Below are 17,758 nucleotides of genomic sequence, written 5' to 3'. Positions count from 1 at the left end.
GTGACTTTCGCGTAAAAGTATGTATACGCACCAAGTAATGCATAACACGCTGAAATTCAAAGCTAGCGCCGGTGACTCGAGGTAGATATACAGACTATACCTGAATATAGAATATGTAATAAAAACAGATAATAATCATTATTATCTGTTTTTATTACACATTGGAATTTTACAAAGAAATTCTATGGGATTATTTAAGATTTCGTGTACAAATTTCATCAGCAATTTTGTTTTCCATATGATTTCATTTGAGGTGTAAATATAAAAGAAAACAAAAGTGACAAGAATGCGGAAGAAACAATGTTGAATGAGTTTTATGACTGAAAGACATTATCAGCAATAATACAACGCCAACAAAAACATTTCATACTTTAACTGTGTATTGACATGTTGATTGTAGAGTAACCTGTGAAAGGTAGAAGGATACGATAATCTACATGGAATGGACACACCCATTCCATGATTTCATAATTGATTGTATACTCTCTACGGATACTATATACATGTATGTTTTATAACGGGGAGTTGTACCCCGGAGTACAGAATATTTGCATTCACTTGACATGACATAAATTAGCCTGTTTATTTACTTTTATACTTAAATACGTGTTAATTAGGAAGTCAGTTTGATAGGTAGCTGACCCCCTCCCTCCTCCTGTAAACATAAGAGAAACATTGGATAAAAAATAAAAATAAAGTACATATGTTGTGACAACATATTTATGATGACACAAGATAAAATATTATGCTGGATATATATATGATTCAATCGCTACCAAAAGCGATAGATCGCTGGCGTCTAATTCTATGGAAAATATTATCTATATAGATCATCGCCCAAAGCACTTATAGCGAGCAACTGAACTGTAAATCCTGTTTCATGGTGACAGTTGGCGGATGATATCGAGGTATGCAGGTCATTTGGCACACTCTCTAAATTCACGGTGGATGTTCATGGCGTTATGTATTTGTTGAGAAATACTTCTCTATTCCTGGTCCATGTTTTGCGGCATTCTTGTATATTTGAAATATCAAAATACTTTCAATTCAAAAAAGGTTTTGTGAATCATACCTAAATCTGAATCCTTCAGTTTAGTACTAACTGGCAATGATAGTAAACTTTCAATACTTTTACCTAACAATGAGTCAATTGTAGTAACAAAATTCAAAAACGTGGAGTAAATCTAAGCATGCAAAATATTGAGTGTAAGCTAAGAGTTTGCTCGAAATTGTACTTTTGTTAACTTTGATAACGTTATATGGAGATTAGAAAATGCGTTTTCCAAAGATTAAAATGCATAAATTGAAATTAATCTTTGTACAGGTCTTTGGACTGGATTGTCATAGGATACGAGAAAAACATTAAAGATGTCCAATAATTTTGCGTTAGACTTGATTTGACGAATCACAGAGCCAGAAATTACGATCAGCCAATCATCTTAAAGGGCACATCTATTGCAAAAACAAGTTTAACTCCATTCGAAGAGAATAATTATTACATTACAAGTTGACACTCGTTGCAATTTTTTTATTCGTATTTCTTTTGAAAAAAAGACAAATTGTGTGGGTAAAATGCTGGCTCGTACGGTCCTCCCCCCCGTTCCAAGCGAAATCGATTTCAAATGCAGCAGACTGATGACGTACAATATGAAGAATAGTCTCCTCTGCACGCGTAACCAAACTGGCTGTATAGGACACACATAGGTTTCATTATCATTGAGGTATAGGACTTTTTATTTTTTCGGAGAAGAACAGGTAGGGCAACTACTCTCTAAATGTGAAAGAGTGAAAAACAGCTCAAAGAGTGGTTTTCCACTCCTCCTTGAGCTGTATGAGTGACCACTCCTTTTAGAGTGAAATTCACTCTTCAAAAAGAGTGAGGAAATTCACTCGAAAAAAAAGAGTGAATAAAATCACTCTTTAGGGAGAGTGAATTTCACTCCAAAAGGAGTGGTCACTCATACAGCTCCAAAGAGGAGGGAAAAACCTCTTTTGAGTTAATAGCTCTGAAATAAAGAAGTGAATGAGACTGACAAAAAAATAATCACAGAAATAGGCACAAAATGTTCATTCATTCATGTATTTTTGTGAGCAAAGGAATTACAACACAATAAGTATTTTTACATGTTATTAAGATTAAAATGGTAATTTTGGCATGCTTAAAAGCTTAGTGATGTAGGACTATATAGGCCTAGCATCACACATGCAGGTAGACGTGCTGTACTATAGTAAAGCCTTTTGGAGACTGGTCAGACATAGAGGCCTATAGTCCTCTGTGACTTTTGGCATCACACATGCAGATATATATAACATGCTGCAGTATAAACATGATAAATTAGAGACTGGTCAGAGATAACATGCCTGGCCCTATGGCCTAAGCCTAGCTAGGTATGGCCTGGCCTTGCTGCATGTGATCCTGTGGCTACTGGTATGTATAGCATGACTAGCGCATCGGACTCGGAGATGTGATCGGGTACATACTAACAATAAAAAGGCTGACGCAGTATAACAAACATTACAATTATTACACAAGTACACTCAATCATTTACAGGTTTATGAAGTAATACATGTACCAGGTATGCATAGCAGTACAAGAGTGTGCCACCGTAATGCCGGACGGACAATGTGAATCAATGTGTTCAACAAATGAAGAAGCTTCATGGGTACAATTATCACCTTTGAGACAGTAACATCAGATTTTTAGTTGTCGATTACAATCTGCAATGATTCAACATATAAATAAAATAGTTCAAAGTATACTTACCGACGAAAATATTGGCTATTTCTTCACCAAACTGCCTCGCCCATTCCTGACTACTGACAACTCCACCGCCATTGCTGCAACGATTAATTCGCCGAATGAATAATCACAATTTTTTCTTTTTTTTTTCCGGCTTTCTGATTGGCTGTACGAACTGTGGATTCACTCCGCAAAGAGTGATTCTGATTTCACTCTGAAATTGAGCGGTAATTTTGGATCACTCTGTAAGGAGTGAATCTAGATTGACCGAGTAGAAGCTTTTTCACTCTAAAAGAATGACTAACCACTCGAATAGAGTGAGAATGAAATCACTCCAAGTTCCGAGTGAAATTTTCACTCTTTTACATTTAGAGAGTACTTGATTATATTTCTACATGTTTATACTACATACTCTGAAAATTTTAGAAAATTCGCACGAGTCCGTTTTTTTAAATCATTTTGTTCCTAAAATGGGGTTATAGCCCCTCAACGGGCACTCTCTCCATAGGGCTACATGTAAAGACCAGTAGACAAATGGCCCTAAAATAAAACTGACTCGTGCGAATTTCCTCAAATTTTGCATATGATGTAGATTTAACATCTGGAATGTAATGCAAGTGATGTCGTTGCTGCTCTTCTAAATTCATTTTTAAAATGTCCGCCCCAGACCAAGGTGGTACACTTTATGTTCAAAAGCAGTATACACATTAGCTCTCAGAGAGAGCTCATTGATAAATGCCTAATGCGCGACCTTGTACACAAGAAATTAGGAAGGGACAACAAAAGCCATGGAAAGTGGTTATTTTCATAATAAATACAATATTGAAATGTCAAGCTCAAATTCTAAGCTCGTAGTACGGCGAAATTGATCTAATTTTTCATCGCAAGATGAATTCTTTCATTTCAATGATATGCCCGGTGCGTGAATGGCACTCACTGTTTACCGTCATGTTACACTGTAGTGATGTCTCATCACCAGTTACAGAGTCTGTTCTTTTCGAGTAATTGTCTCATGCATAGAAATCGTGATTCAGTTCAGCAGAGCTATGACAGTGTACGACAGTGTAATTAGACTTCACGATGTGGCGAATAAGAAGTGGCGGAACTATAGAAACTATCGACAGCTGTGATTGGTCGATTTGTCGTGAGTTATTCAATTTTGGTCAGCAAAGAAAGGGATAATTCGGAAGACACTAGCTGTTGAAGATTCGAAGTGTATAGCTTCAACCAAGGTTGCCAACCCGCGATTTGGTCACCCAATTAGGCGATTATTTTGACTCATGGTTCATCGTTGTTTAGCCGGGTCGGGGTCGGGCAGCTTAAAGCCTTAATGTACGATTTACGTAATTTTGTTATTGTTTATCCAAATATTTATAGTAATAAGCTTAACTAACGGGAATAACAAGGTAAAGTGAAAGAAACCCACTGGCTATTTTGTCCGTTTAACATGTTTAAAATGGAGTTCTATGACCGACTTAAAGTCCTAATCATGACGCAATTTTGTTATTGTTTACCCCCAAATGCTGAAATAATATTTATAGTAATAGGCCTAACCGCCGGGAAGAGTTCCTGTCCATTTTTAACGGGAAATTTACAGATCTTAACAAATCTACATTATTTTGTTATTTCGACATAACATCAAAGGAAAACAACAATGAAACGTCAAATTGCGGATCAAAGAGCCTGAACCGACTTAAAGTCATAATTATGACTTTGTCAAAATTGCCCTGTTGACCTACAAACACAACAAATTTGGCAGATTCCATTTTGGTGTAAAATATTTCAATATTTCAGGATTGTTTCTGGACGGGGGTCGGCCGAAAAACGAAATTACGTTTATAGGACTTCGTCGATCTTCCTCGTAAGTGTGGCAAGAATGAATGTATGGAGGGCTAGTAAAATGATAGGCCCTAATACTAGTCTGTATATCTTTATTGCCTTACTGTGTCTTCCGCCTGTACACATCCTATTTCAGATGATTTCGTGACACCAGATCTTCTTGTCACACTTGTGACGACCTTCATGACTCCCCACTCCACTTCACATTACAGCTGCCTTAGCGATGATTGTCTTTTTTTAAAGACTATTCTTGTTTTTCTTTATTTTAGTCCAAGTACTTCTCATCAAATTGATATACATATGAATATCACAATTTACAAATATATAATAAAGAAGCGGCTTGATTTTATCCATATGTGTTTTTTTCTGATAACAAAAAACAGTATACGTTCTGTGCATTAAGAGTGTTGACAGTCCATTATCTCAAAGCTGGCAATATTCATTCCATGACATCACTGTAGTTGCTAGGTCAAATCTGTTTCGTTCGAAGGAACTCACCGCTTACAGTTGGTTTTTGCAAAATGTCAATTTTATTTTCTCAAAAAAGGAGTCATTTTAATTGTCCTCATAATATTAGCTAGCCAATGATATGATGTTGTCCGTGCAATATATGCCCTTTAAGCGTACTCAATAATTGACCAATGAAATCTTAGACGCCTCGGATTTCTTGGACATCCAAGATTAACCATTTACCAAAACTTAGTGATGGACGGTATCGAAATTTTCTATCAAAATATATACAACTATACACAGTGTGCAATAGACAGTTATATAAGGCTCAAGTAAAATTGCTTGGTTGGGACATATGTGGGATGTTAATTTTTTCTGTAGTTCTAGGTAAAGGTAAAGGTAAAGGAGACGATCCTGTATAAACAGTAATCGGAGTGCCCATCTCTCTTTCATTGGCGATTGGGCCAGACTCCTCCATGTAATGTTGCTATAGGGGATCGCTACACCTCCTCCACAGCGAGTCTGTTACCTTCCCAGCATTTAAGAATGCCGGTACCCATTTATACACCTGGGTGGAGAGGAGTAATGGAGATAAAGTGCCTTACCCAAGGGCACAACACGATGGCGTCGCCGGGGCTCGAACCCGCAACCTTCCGATTATGAGTCGGAGCTCGTTCCGCTCGACCACCGTGCTCCCTGTAGTTCTATGCAGTTCAATTCAGTAGGCTAATAATTTCCGGACCATTTACACATTGAAAATTTGGTGCTGAATAAACCCAGTTCCATAGTACTGATAATAACCAGTCACCTGTTTGTAGATTACTTGAGATAGCCTAAGGAAGAGGCTAACAGTCGTCAAGATGTCATCGAACTCTCACAAGGGTAATGTCATCCATCTTAATAAAATGGCAATTGACAATCTTAGACGTCCAAGAAAATCTTAGGCGTTTAAGATTTCATTGACCAAGCTGTTTGTGATTTCTGGCCATGTGATTCGTGATTCGACGAATTAAGTGTACAACAAATTTCTTGGTCATCTATATAAGATGCATCTCAGACGTCCGAGGTAAGGCGTATAATCTTAGGCTGGTCAGCATTCCATAAGCTTGGATACAGTATGCTACCTTAAAACACGGTGGCCTATTAATACAGGGTGAGTCAAAAAAAAAGTGCAATAGAGCAAAGAATCGATAATTACGTAAGAATTACTTTGAACTTTCCAATTATTGAAAGTTTCTATAAATGCCACACTCAATAGGCACTTTCTGTGAAAAACTGAAGTCAATCACATCTACCGTTTAATTTTTATGAGTCCTTTTGCTACGATACCCAATTTCATTATTTGTCCACGAGGTACCATGTATTTTGAATGAGAGCACATTTATGCATTTATAAAGGCACCAGCTCTGAAATTTACTTTAACTTAAATAAGGTTGATTTTTAGGCGTTATTTTCATTTCTTTTTCTCTGGTGGCTACATTCAATCAAACTTTTAACATTACTTTAAGTTCTTCATACCTCACTCGCCTCCAACTGCAGGTTTTTTAATCCCAGTATGACCAACTTAGTGGATATTTTATAATTCACTCCACTTCAATTGACGCGCATTTCATTTCGACATTTGAAAAAATCCGCCTGCAAATTTGTATGTTTTTTTTAGAGATAAACATCTTTAAAGTAAAGGTAAAATGAAAATAACAACAAATAATGTTTCTTTTCCTTAAACAAGACCAAGGACAATAACAATTTGGGTGCTCCATTTTATTTCAATGCCAGTGATGTTAAAAGTAGCAGTTGTTTGTGAAATCTACCTTACACAGAGTGGGCTGACTTTCAAATTTTAGATGTTTCTTGGACAAACATTAAAATTATTTATCGCTATAAAATGTGTCATAAAAACAAAACGGTAAATGCTAATTCCTTGGTTTTTCACACAAGGTCACTAATGGATATATCATTCATAAAATGTTTTAAAACCTGTAAGGTTTAAACCGGTTCTTAAATAAAAATGGATTCTTTTCTCTATTGCACTTTTTTTGACTCACCCTGTAGCTAGGGCGGGCGCTTCATAAATCGAAAGGTTGTGGCTAATTCGAGCCCTGCCACGGCCAATATGCTGCGTTCATGGGCAAAACGGCTTAATTCTAAATTAGTTCACTCCACTCAGTTGTAAATTGGGAGCTGTTAAGGGTAAACACATTATAAATCGGCTGACAGTACCTGCGCAACAGTTGCAGATTGTTATTTATTTATTTATTTATTTATTTATTTATTTATTTATTTATTTATTTATTTAATTTATTTCATTGATCCGTTATCAGTGATTTTCAGTAGGCATTTGGCAAATTTCCACATAATTGCAATCAGTGCGAACTCTGGTGGCTACATATTAGAGCCGCATTTTCTCAGATGGTTTTACTGTTCTCAAATGGCTACAGAGCATATTATTAAATAAACACATTTAAAAAAAAAAAGCCTGACGCTGCGTTTTATGAAATTCACAATCTAAGAATATCCTATTCGTACATGTTGGACTCCACATGCACATTTTTGGGGAACCCGCTCCATCTCGTCTTTAAATGAGCCTAAACGAATATATTTTAATAAAAAGGTTAAAGGGGAGGGGGCTATCGGTTTAAGATATGGATTGTTTTTAAACTTACATACAATGACAAATCTTGTCTCCTTTATGCATCAATGTTGTGAGAAAAACGGTATTTCTTTATTTTTTGGGTATCATGCACATTTTCATATTTTTATGATTTTTCTTATTTTCATTTTTACTAATTCTTTAGTATGGGATTACTCTTAAATATTTGTTTTCATGTTCCTCGTATCATGCTTGACAATATAGTTCATGTACGATTAATTTCATAAAAATGTTTATTTTGCCCTTATGCATTTCGGTCGATCCTTCATGTAATTATTTCGTGCATTAAACTAATCCTAACCATCAACCCTAATCCTAACCTTTTAAATCTAACCCTAACCAGGCGAACTAAGCCTAATCCTAATCATAACCAACAACTAATCCTAACCCTAACCCTAATCCTGCTTGAACCCTAACCTAACCCTAAACTAACCCCTAACCTTTGCAACTAACCTAACCCTAATTTCGTAAGTAAAATTACATGAAGGAATAACATGCATTTCTTTAATTTTTTTTTATATCATGATAGCGAAATCTATAGTTGATGTCGATCTGATTGTGATGATTCACCATTGCAGCGAAATTACAGAGCTTTAGTCCTCTAATGATCTGGAGAAGGCGCTTTATAAATCCATCAATTTATCTTTTATCTAATGATTTTATTTATAGTTTGATGTATTTTTGCATGCGAACTGGCAATTAGAGTGAAACAATCTTCAAATCATACCGATTTTATTTTCATTCTTAGACTGCCCAGAAACTCCCCGTAGACAAATTTTTGATAAAGTGTTACAACCAGTAACCACCAACATGCATTTTAAAAAAGATTAGTCTTAGAAACTGGTGCCGTGTGTAACTTGATTTAAAAAAATGTAAGGGCATTTCGTGATCCTCCCCAAAGAACTTTTCTTTAAATTCACAAAAATTGAGATTGTTTTATACCACTGGAAAACCTACCTCTGGCTACAATAATGTTTATGTACCAAAAAATTCTTGCAAATTAATATTCTTGCAAAAAATATCGTCAAAATTTAATTTCGTTTTACTGGTATACAATATGGAACGACGTGAAAACAGTGGCCCTGTGGAGCAGTTAGTAACACACATAATCATGCAGAACTTTTGCAAACGTGGTTTTTTTTAAAAACGGAATCAACTGAAACTTTGTTAACGTGAGATATCTACTGTAAAATGTCACGAAAAGCACACAGAGTCCTTTGAAAGCATTCTGCCATTGCAATGGTAATGAGAAAAATATGACCCATTTTATGATATTCAAAAATATCATCAAATGTGTTACAGAAAATCAGGGATGATTTCAATAATTGACTGAGCTCAAATCATGGAATTGGGTAATTCTTTCATACATGCTATTTTCACTGCCCAATGATTTGAGATTTTCTTCCTGTTCTTTTAGGAAGTTGAGCTGATTGCATTGAAAACAGCCGTCAATTTGGCCAAAGTATGGACTGTGGCTTTTTAAACTTTTAGAAATACATAATCACAAATAATTGGTTCAAAGAAGGTTTTAATCGTTAAAATTCCCAATGCCTAATGCAATTTGGACATAGCTTTTGTATGTAACAATAAGCGGAATACATGAATCAAAAGTCCAACCATGGGTTATTTCGAGAAGATAATAACCTGTTATCATTATTAATTCTTCCAGAAGTTGATCCTGAGAATGCAATTTTACAATAGATGGATTAATTATATTTATGGAAACACTATGTGTTTTGCATTTTCAGACATTCATAGCTTACAATTCAAATGATTAACTGATTTACTTTTATTGATGCAAAAGACAGTCTAAACAATCAAAAAGCCATACATACTGTATTGAAAATAAATCAATATCTACTCTATCTTGACTCATGCGACTATTCCTTGATATAATAGCTGAACCAGGCATAGTTAAAACTACGCAATAAAAAACAGTTGTTAAATGGCATGTTGTGGGACAAACTGGCATTACTGGCAACAAACAAGTGGTAGAATCCATTAGTTGGACAACGTATATCAGAAAGTTCGGACAACGTTATGAACTTGAGGATGGTCTTTTTAGCTGAATGCATATCCAGTAGACAAACAAAGAGAACTGTCTATACTGAATGCTGGCAAATTAGTAGAATTAAATTTGATATATTTTGTGGAAGACTTGGGGGAAATTCAGTAAAACTTTTTGTTAACTGAAACACTTTTTGTATCAAAGTTTGGAAAAACATAGTTTTTGATATTTACTTAATTACATAATCACAATTCTTGGGCTCTAATTGCAATTATATTTTTTGTCAGAGAATGCAATTTTGCAAGAATAGACAATAATTATATTTATGCCTCGTGATGTGTTTGCATTCTTCAGACATTCTTATAGCTTACAATTCACTTCAACTCTTAAAAAATTAACTGATTTACTTTTATTGGGATGCAGAAAGACAGCAAACGAAAAAAACCCCATTCAATCCTGTTCAATTTAAAATGATAAAATAAATCATAAATATATCTTTCGCCACATCCAGGCTATTATTGTATAAATTAAATGAAACTACTTGGTGTAGAAACACGCAATCAAAACCAAGTAAGAAAATTAGCTTGTTGGGGACCATGATGATAATTGTATGCGATTCATGTACTTTGCTGGATGACTTCCCAATATCCAATAACTTTTTGAATACAGATCGTAAGAGTACAATGAACTGATCTGGCCATTGTGATTTAGGAATTGTAGAATTAAATTTGATATTCCAAAGACTAAACTGATCAGGTGATTTTTGTCTCTGCTACATGAAGCCTGGCCTTTAAATGCAGGCCAAAGTATTTTAAAATGTGATTGCTCATGCAAAAATACCTCCAATTGGTTGTTTAATGCTTTAATTAGTAGTATGCAGATGAGAGTGGGGAAATTTGAAATGATGATCACAGTTAAACTTTGAGTTATTACAGTGATTCCCACGTATGCAATGTTCAACAAAGGTGAATAATGCTATAACTTGGAGCACAAACAAACCAACATGTTAGCCATTTCGACTGACATGTGCGGTGGGAATGTACCACTTGTTGTCTGATCAATGGTATGAATGGTACTTAGCAACTCTCGTTTCCGCTTGGTTGGTGTTGTTTAGGAGGGGAGAATTTTATTTCAATTATTTATACGTCAAAATATTTTTTGGTTTACACAATGAACCTCAAAATCCAATGCAAAATTTGACAACCTAGTTACGAGAGGCACCCCGATTTTACCTCTTTATCTCTTTATCATTCACAATTCTAAGTTTACAAACAGGATAAAATGAGGGGGTACTGGGTGTATTGATCCAATCTGAGCATATCGTTAACACGGAACAAAAACCCCATTCAATCCGTTCAATCAAAATGATAATATTTAACTCATAAACATATAAAATTCGCCACATAGGCTATTAATGTACGAAATGAAACTATCTTGAAAGCAATCAAAACCAAGTAAGCTATAAGTAGCAAACAAAACCAACACCGCATGATGATAATTGTACAACGTTCATGATTATGACTTCTGAATTTGCATACTTTTGACCTCGGTTGTAAATATTAAACGGTCCCTTATTTAGATTGCACACACTATTAAACCAAGCAACAATTTCCAACTCACAGCGGCCTTCGCTTTTACATCAGGCAAAGTGTTTTTAAAATGCGTAAAAAACAACTTGGTTTTTTACTAATTATTGCATGTTCTAGGAAATATTTTTTGTGTAAAAACTGAAGCATTCTATGTATAAAGGAATATAGGAATATTAACTGCACAACATATAGAACGATTCGTGATACCCAATTATGGTACAGTTGGTGTTGTTTAGGAGGGAGAATTTTATTTCAATTTTATATACGTCAAAATATTTTTTAGAATTTACTGAAAATAGACAGCTCAATACATGATGAGGGAAATCTATTTTTTGTAAAGATTACTGAATTTACTGAGGCTTGCAATTTGCATACTTTTGAGATTGTTTTAATCGGTCTTGAGAATTGTAATCAAGTTCCAACTCAAATTTTGCGCTCTAATTATTGCATGTTCTAGGAAATATTTTTTTGTGTAAAAACTGAAGCATTCATGTATAGAAGAAATATAGGAATAAAAAAATGATTGTACAGTTGTGTTATGTTGTTTAGGAGGGGAGAGAATTTTATTTCAAAATACGTCAAAATATTTTTTGAACTTACTCTATTATAATTTTTTACATAGAACCCCGTGATAAAGATTACTGTATCGTTTTATGGTAATCTAATCTTCCATTTTCTAAAAACATCTTGGGGGTTCTATGTGAAAATCTTAAATAAACTGGGGGGGACCCAACGTCTATACTCCGGGGACTATAGGTTAAATACCACTAATAGGCCTGGGCGATACATTGAAATACGACGAGTAACTATTTGTTTTCATGGAATTCGAAAAGACTGCATTAAAATCGCTGAAATTGATCAAGTTATATAGCCAAAAAAGTTTGATGCTTCAAAATGGTACATTTTCTCTCATTATATGACATTTTTGTTGTAATAGTACCAAGATTCATACGCACGGCTTCGGTTTTTAGTAAATATTCGCCCTATCATATTGTAACTTTCAGCTTCGAGGGCGCACTGTCATTTTTAAGGTGTTTACGGTTCAGTGCGTTAAAACAAGAAAAGTCTCAGGTCAACCTATGTTGAATTTTTTGATCATTTGGCATCTAAATCATATAGTTTCACCTGATATTAGTGGCATTGAACTGTGAGAGTTCTGAATATGAGAAAATTCCACCCGAAATTAGGCATTTTCCCATTGAAACCCATGTAATCCATAATTAGTGGTATTTAACCTATAGGCCTACAAGAAAATGGCAGAATCACCTATACATTGTACGGACCGATATACCATGCACGATGCAGTCAAAATCGATATTATGTATTTTTGTATTTCTATTCTATACCCGAATTCAATCCGGCTACCAACAACTCATGTGGTCCAATGGATTAGCGCGCTGGACTTGGAGATTCTATATGTAGCTGCGGGCGTGGGTTCGAGGCCTACTTCTGCCAAACTGAAATTCCCTTTTTTTTAAAAATTTCATATTTGGGAAATGGGACTGGGCGAATTTATGTACATGGCGAATGCCGCTGTGGTTCCAACTCAATGTTCTTTACATGCCAATAGATGGCGCAATATACGGATTCTAATAAGAGCTTTGGTTTGCCATTTTTAATAAACACGTCCAGCTATAGATTTGGTCAATGCCCTAAGCCTTTCCGTCACCCTTTGGCATTATACTGGACATAACACCAATGCTAGAAGTCTTTAAACAAATAGCGCCATCAATGGTGAAATGTATTTTTAAACAAAATGGTCATGGATAAAAATAAAGATAATTATGTATGATTACCAGGTTCTCAAAAAGTATACATGTACTGAGAACATAACATTTTTGTTAATCCACATGTCCGAAAAACATTGTTTCATATTAAGATATTGTTTTATAACTAACATCTTGTATCACGTTTTAATAAATGTATTTCTGAGAGTAAACAGTACATTAAATCGTTATAAAGCATAATGAGAAAAATAATTGATATCAGAGTGTATAATTGAAGATATAGCCCATTAGTCGGAAAAAGGTTATACGAATTTTCGGGAACAGCCCATTGATCCAAAATTAGTTCGTAGTTCGTACAGGGTCAAAGTTAGGGATTAGGCGTTTTAGGTTAGGAGTTGGGTTAGGGATAAGGTTAGGTTTAGCATTAGGTTAGCATTAGGGTTGAGTTATAGGTTAGGTTTAGGGTGAAGTTTAGGGTTAGCATTAGGGTTAGGGCAAGGCTTAGGGTTTATAACCAAGTCATTGGGTTTGTGGACTAATGAACCTGCACACTACCGATCTTTAACCAAATTTTCGGCCAACAACGGCCATTTTTTTCCATCATTAAATACACAAAAGCATGATGATTACCAATCAAACTTTTTGGTCGATTTCTCGTTGTAAACTCACAAGTAAAGAACCACAATGGCCACTGAGTAAAAAACAGATATTTATATTATATTACACAGAAGTCTAGACGTAAAGGTAGGTAACCTGATTGCATATTGACAGACTCATCTCCAACTTGACCCTATAAAAATGCAGATAACATATTGAAATTAGGTGTTCCAAATCGATATTTCCGAAGAAATCATCAAAACTGTCGAATTAGTCTCAACTGTGGTATACCACGTTTTCGACTAATTCAGCATTTTTGATGATATCTTCGAAATACACCGATTTGGAACCCTAATTTCAGTATGTTAATGAGAAAAATATGATCTCTCATTTGATATCAATTTATTACATGATAATGTAAACACTGCACAGTGTCATCGCCCCGATATATTCATGGCAGAAATCGCCATGGTAGGTTGAATCCACAGCCACGCATGGCCATTTTGTTCCGACCTGTTTAATAGTTTTCAGACGCATAATGGGCCGAGGGACATCCGACTAAGGCTATTGAATAGCCTGGTGACTGACCTCTGTACGGTCAGTGAGCATGGTATACGCCATGAGGTCATCTGTTTTTAGACTGCCTCCACGAGTTGCCTACGCTGCGCTATAGTTCGGCACATATAAAATCAGCATTTTTGTCAGTTTTTGAGCTCAATACGCACGGTTCTTTCTCAATACGCAAGCTAACGACTATCATATCCTTTCAACACATATATTCAAGTGCAAGCATACAAATATGGCTTCTTTAGAATAAATAAATTACGGGAGATATTCATCATTTTCTACCCCGGTGTCCAAAGATTTATCGTCAGAATATCAAATCGTGCATAGCACATTCACATGTATCGATCCCGGGTATTCATTTTAGTGTCTCTGCTGTACAATGTAATTATTAACCAGGCGATGTTTGTGTGCACTATAGACTACCAGTTTTACGTTGTATAAAAAAGTTAGTAATTCCATAAAGAATTAGTCACATTTACAAGGAACATTTACATGAACTTGTTGCATGAATGCTTGAAAGGGACAGTATTTTATGTTATACATAAGTTTTTGATTTTCCAAATATATCAGGTCACCTTCCTTTAATATAAACGGTCATATCTTATTTCTTTCATTTCGTTTGTCACAAACATTTACTACTTTAATCTTGAGATTTCCTTTTGGCATGCTTCTTTATGTCGTATTAATTAGTAAAAATTAAAACAATATAATTCACACTGCCGCAAATGATTGGCATATCCTTTACATAACATTCATGTGCATATATGCATTCTATTCTAATAATTCTCCAATTTGAAGGAAACATTGCATGAAAAACCATCAATTATTATTATATAGATTTTTTCACATTAGCTTTAATCAGAAAAGTAGTTTTTTACTTAAAATCTTACATGAAACCGTGCAATTGTCACACAAGATTTAATAAAGGCAGAATCTGATATTTAATATGAAGGTTGGGTAATAGTACGTACGAAAATGGTTCACATGGAACTACACGAGTAGTCGAGGATCAGGGATAGTCATTTATTAAATCATATATAAATAAGCATTATAACTATTGCAATCAAATTCACTTATTTATACTCGTTGATCTGGTCCAGCAAATTGTGTGCAGTAGATCTCTGATTATCAGTATAAATATCTTGAATAACCAGGTATCTCTTCGTATTAACCCTGTTCAGATTCAGTTCACTTTGTAAACACCCCCAACACAACAACACCTACTCTATTTTATACGGAAGTAAATGGAAGGGAAAGCGTGTTAAGGAACGTAACATATGTACTTTAAGGCCCGGTCACACTATGACGGACGATAACCAACGAAAGGTGACGAACGTGAAAATCACAAAATGTTGACGGCAAAGCGACGACAAAAAGAGGAAAAACAAGATTCGCCGACGAGTGGGAACGACCTTCAGCGACAACACGACGGCATGGGACGAAAGGCTGCGACAGGAAACGGAGACTATCGACCGAAACCGGACGTTGTCTGGGCGGCGAGTGACGATGTCTCGACGGAGCCCGACAACAAGCAACGAGGTCAGACGGCTGGCAGCGGATTTGCTTGCGGCAAGGAACGGCAGCTGACAGCGGCCGACATCAAAGCCTGTGTGTGTGCGGGTCGTATAGTCCACTTTAGCGTTCCCACTATTTACAGCGTTCTGGTTATCCACTCAAAAATATCAATATCAATAATAATAAAAAATATTTACCTCAATATCAATAATAATCAAAAATAATTATTAGCATCAATATCAACAATAATCAAAAATATTAAAATCAATATCAATAATAATCCAAACTATTAATATCTATATCAATAATAATCAAAAAAATTAACATCAATATCAATAATAATCAAAAATATTATACATATCAATAATAACAATAAAAATAATATAAATATCAATAATAATCAAAATAGTAAAATCAATATCAATAATAATCTAAACTATTAATATCTATATCAATAATAATCAAAAATATTAACATCAATATCAATTATCATAATCAAAGATATAAATATAAATATCAATAATAATCAAAATATTAAAATCAATATCATTAAAAATCCACACTGTTATATCAATATCAATAATAATCAAAAATATTAACATCAACATATCAATAATAAAAAATATTATCATCAATATCAATAATAATAAAATATCAATATCAATAATAATAAAATATCAATATCAATAATAATAAAAAATATTAACATCAATATCAATAACAATAAAAAATATTAATATTTTTTATTATTATTGATATTTCTTTGATATGAAATTCAAAATTGCATCGTGCCGGACAGTCTATTGAAATCGGACTGACGTCAAAAATGTATAAAAAATGGCACAAAAGTTTTAAATCGTGGACCATCGTTTAAAAATCGTAACCCATCGCAGACCACCGTTTCAATGCCGCAGGTACTCGCAAATGACCCGCCATCAACAGTCAACATCCGTCACCCTCCGGACAAAATTCGCAAGTCACTGCCGCACCAAGAACGTTACAATTTCGTTACTTGCCACAATGTGTCGTCAGGGTTCGAGATGTGAAGTCACTTGCCGTTGTTTTTTCGTCAATGGTCGTTGACAACGACTACCAACGAAATTGTGACGACCTCAAAACGACTAAAGACGGCTTCGCACGGTATGGAGACGTCAAAGAAATGAGGGTTGCGGTCTCCAACGAAATCTGAACGGAATCACAACTACTTATTTTGCTGTCACAAAATTGTCAACATGTTGAAAATTTGCCGACGAACTCGACGAATAATTTCGGCCGTCTGCGGTCGCTAACGGATTCGTCAGCGACAACTAACGGCAACACACGATGAGTGGCGGTAAATTCAAAATTGCAATTCGCAGCTTAACGTCGCTTGCCGTTCACCCCTATTCGTCACAGTGTGACCGGGCCTTAAAGTTCAATGTACAAGTGTTGTATATTTTTCCTAGAGAGATTGCGATGTTCCATAAATGAACCGTGCGTTATACGGCGTACAAAACGGCTGGACGCAACCTTCCCGGAACCACCGCTAGGTGGCAGCACACGACAAAAGGTTTGATGGAACACCTCAATTACTTTCATATGGAAAAACCAGGTAATGCTCTGAGATGCCCGAGATATCTATGATGTAGCCACAATTTTGACATTGTAGCGCGTGACGTCACGGATCTATACATGTACAGGTAGCCGGGTAGCGATTAATTTGTTCGTACATCATATTTGTAACGCATACGTGTAAAATCAATTGATTTTTCAGAAAATATTATTTGTTTCAGTTAGTTTTGCTTTATTCCGTGTTTGATTATGAAAACCGGGAAAAAAAAATCAAAATTTACAAAAATGATGTACGAAAAAAATTATCGCAGCCGGGTATAGCCCCCTTCATCTGGCCAGACGCCACCAACGGCATCTATCTCTAGTTCCGAAAAACTCTGGATTGTGCTCATTCATCACGAAGGAGAACAAGGTGAACAAACAACTAACGTCTGATCTGGTCACTAGAGGGCGAAGTGCTTGAAATGTAATGGTCATCAGGTCTTATGTCTTCTTCAATACAGCATGCTTTTTATTTTGACTAA

Source organism: Amphiura filiformis, chromosome 5 (genome assembly GCF_039555335.1).
Source record: "Amphiura filiformis chromosome 5, Afil_fr2py, whole genome shotgun sequence".
In the NCBI taxonomy this organism is placed as follows: Eukaryota; Metazoa; Echinodermata; class Ophiuroidea; order Amphilepidida; family Amphiuridae; genus Amphiura; species Amphiura filiformis.
Note: the sequence above shows the minus strand (reverse complement) of the source record.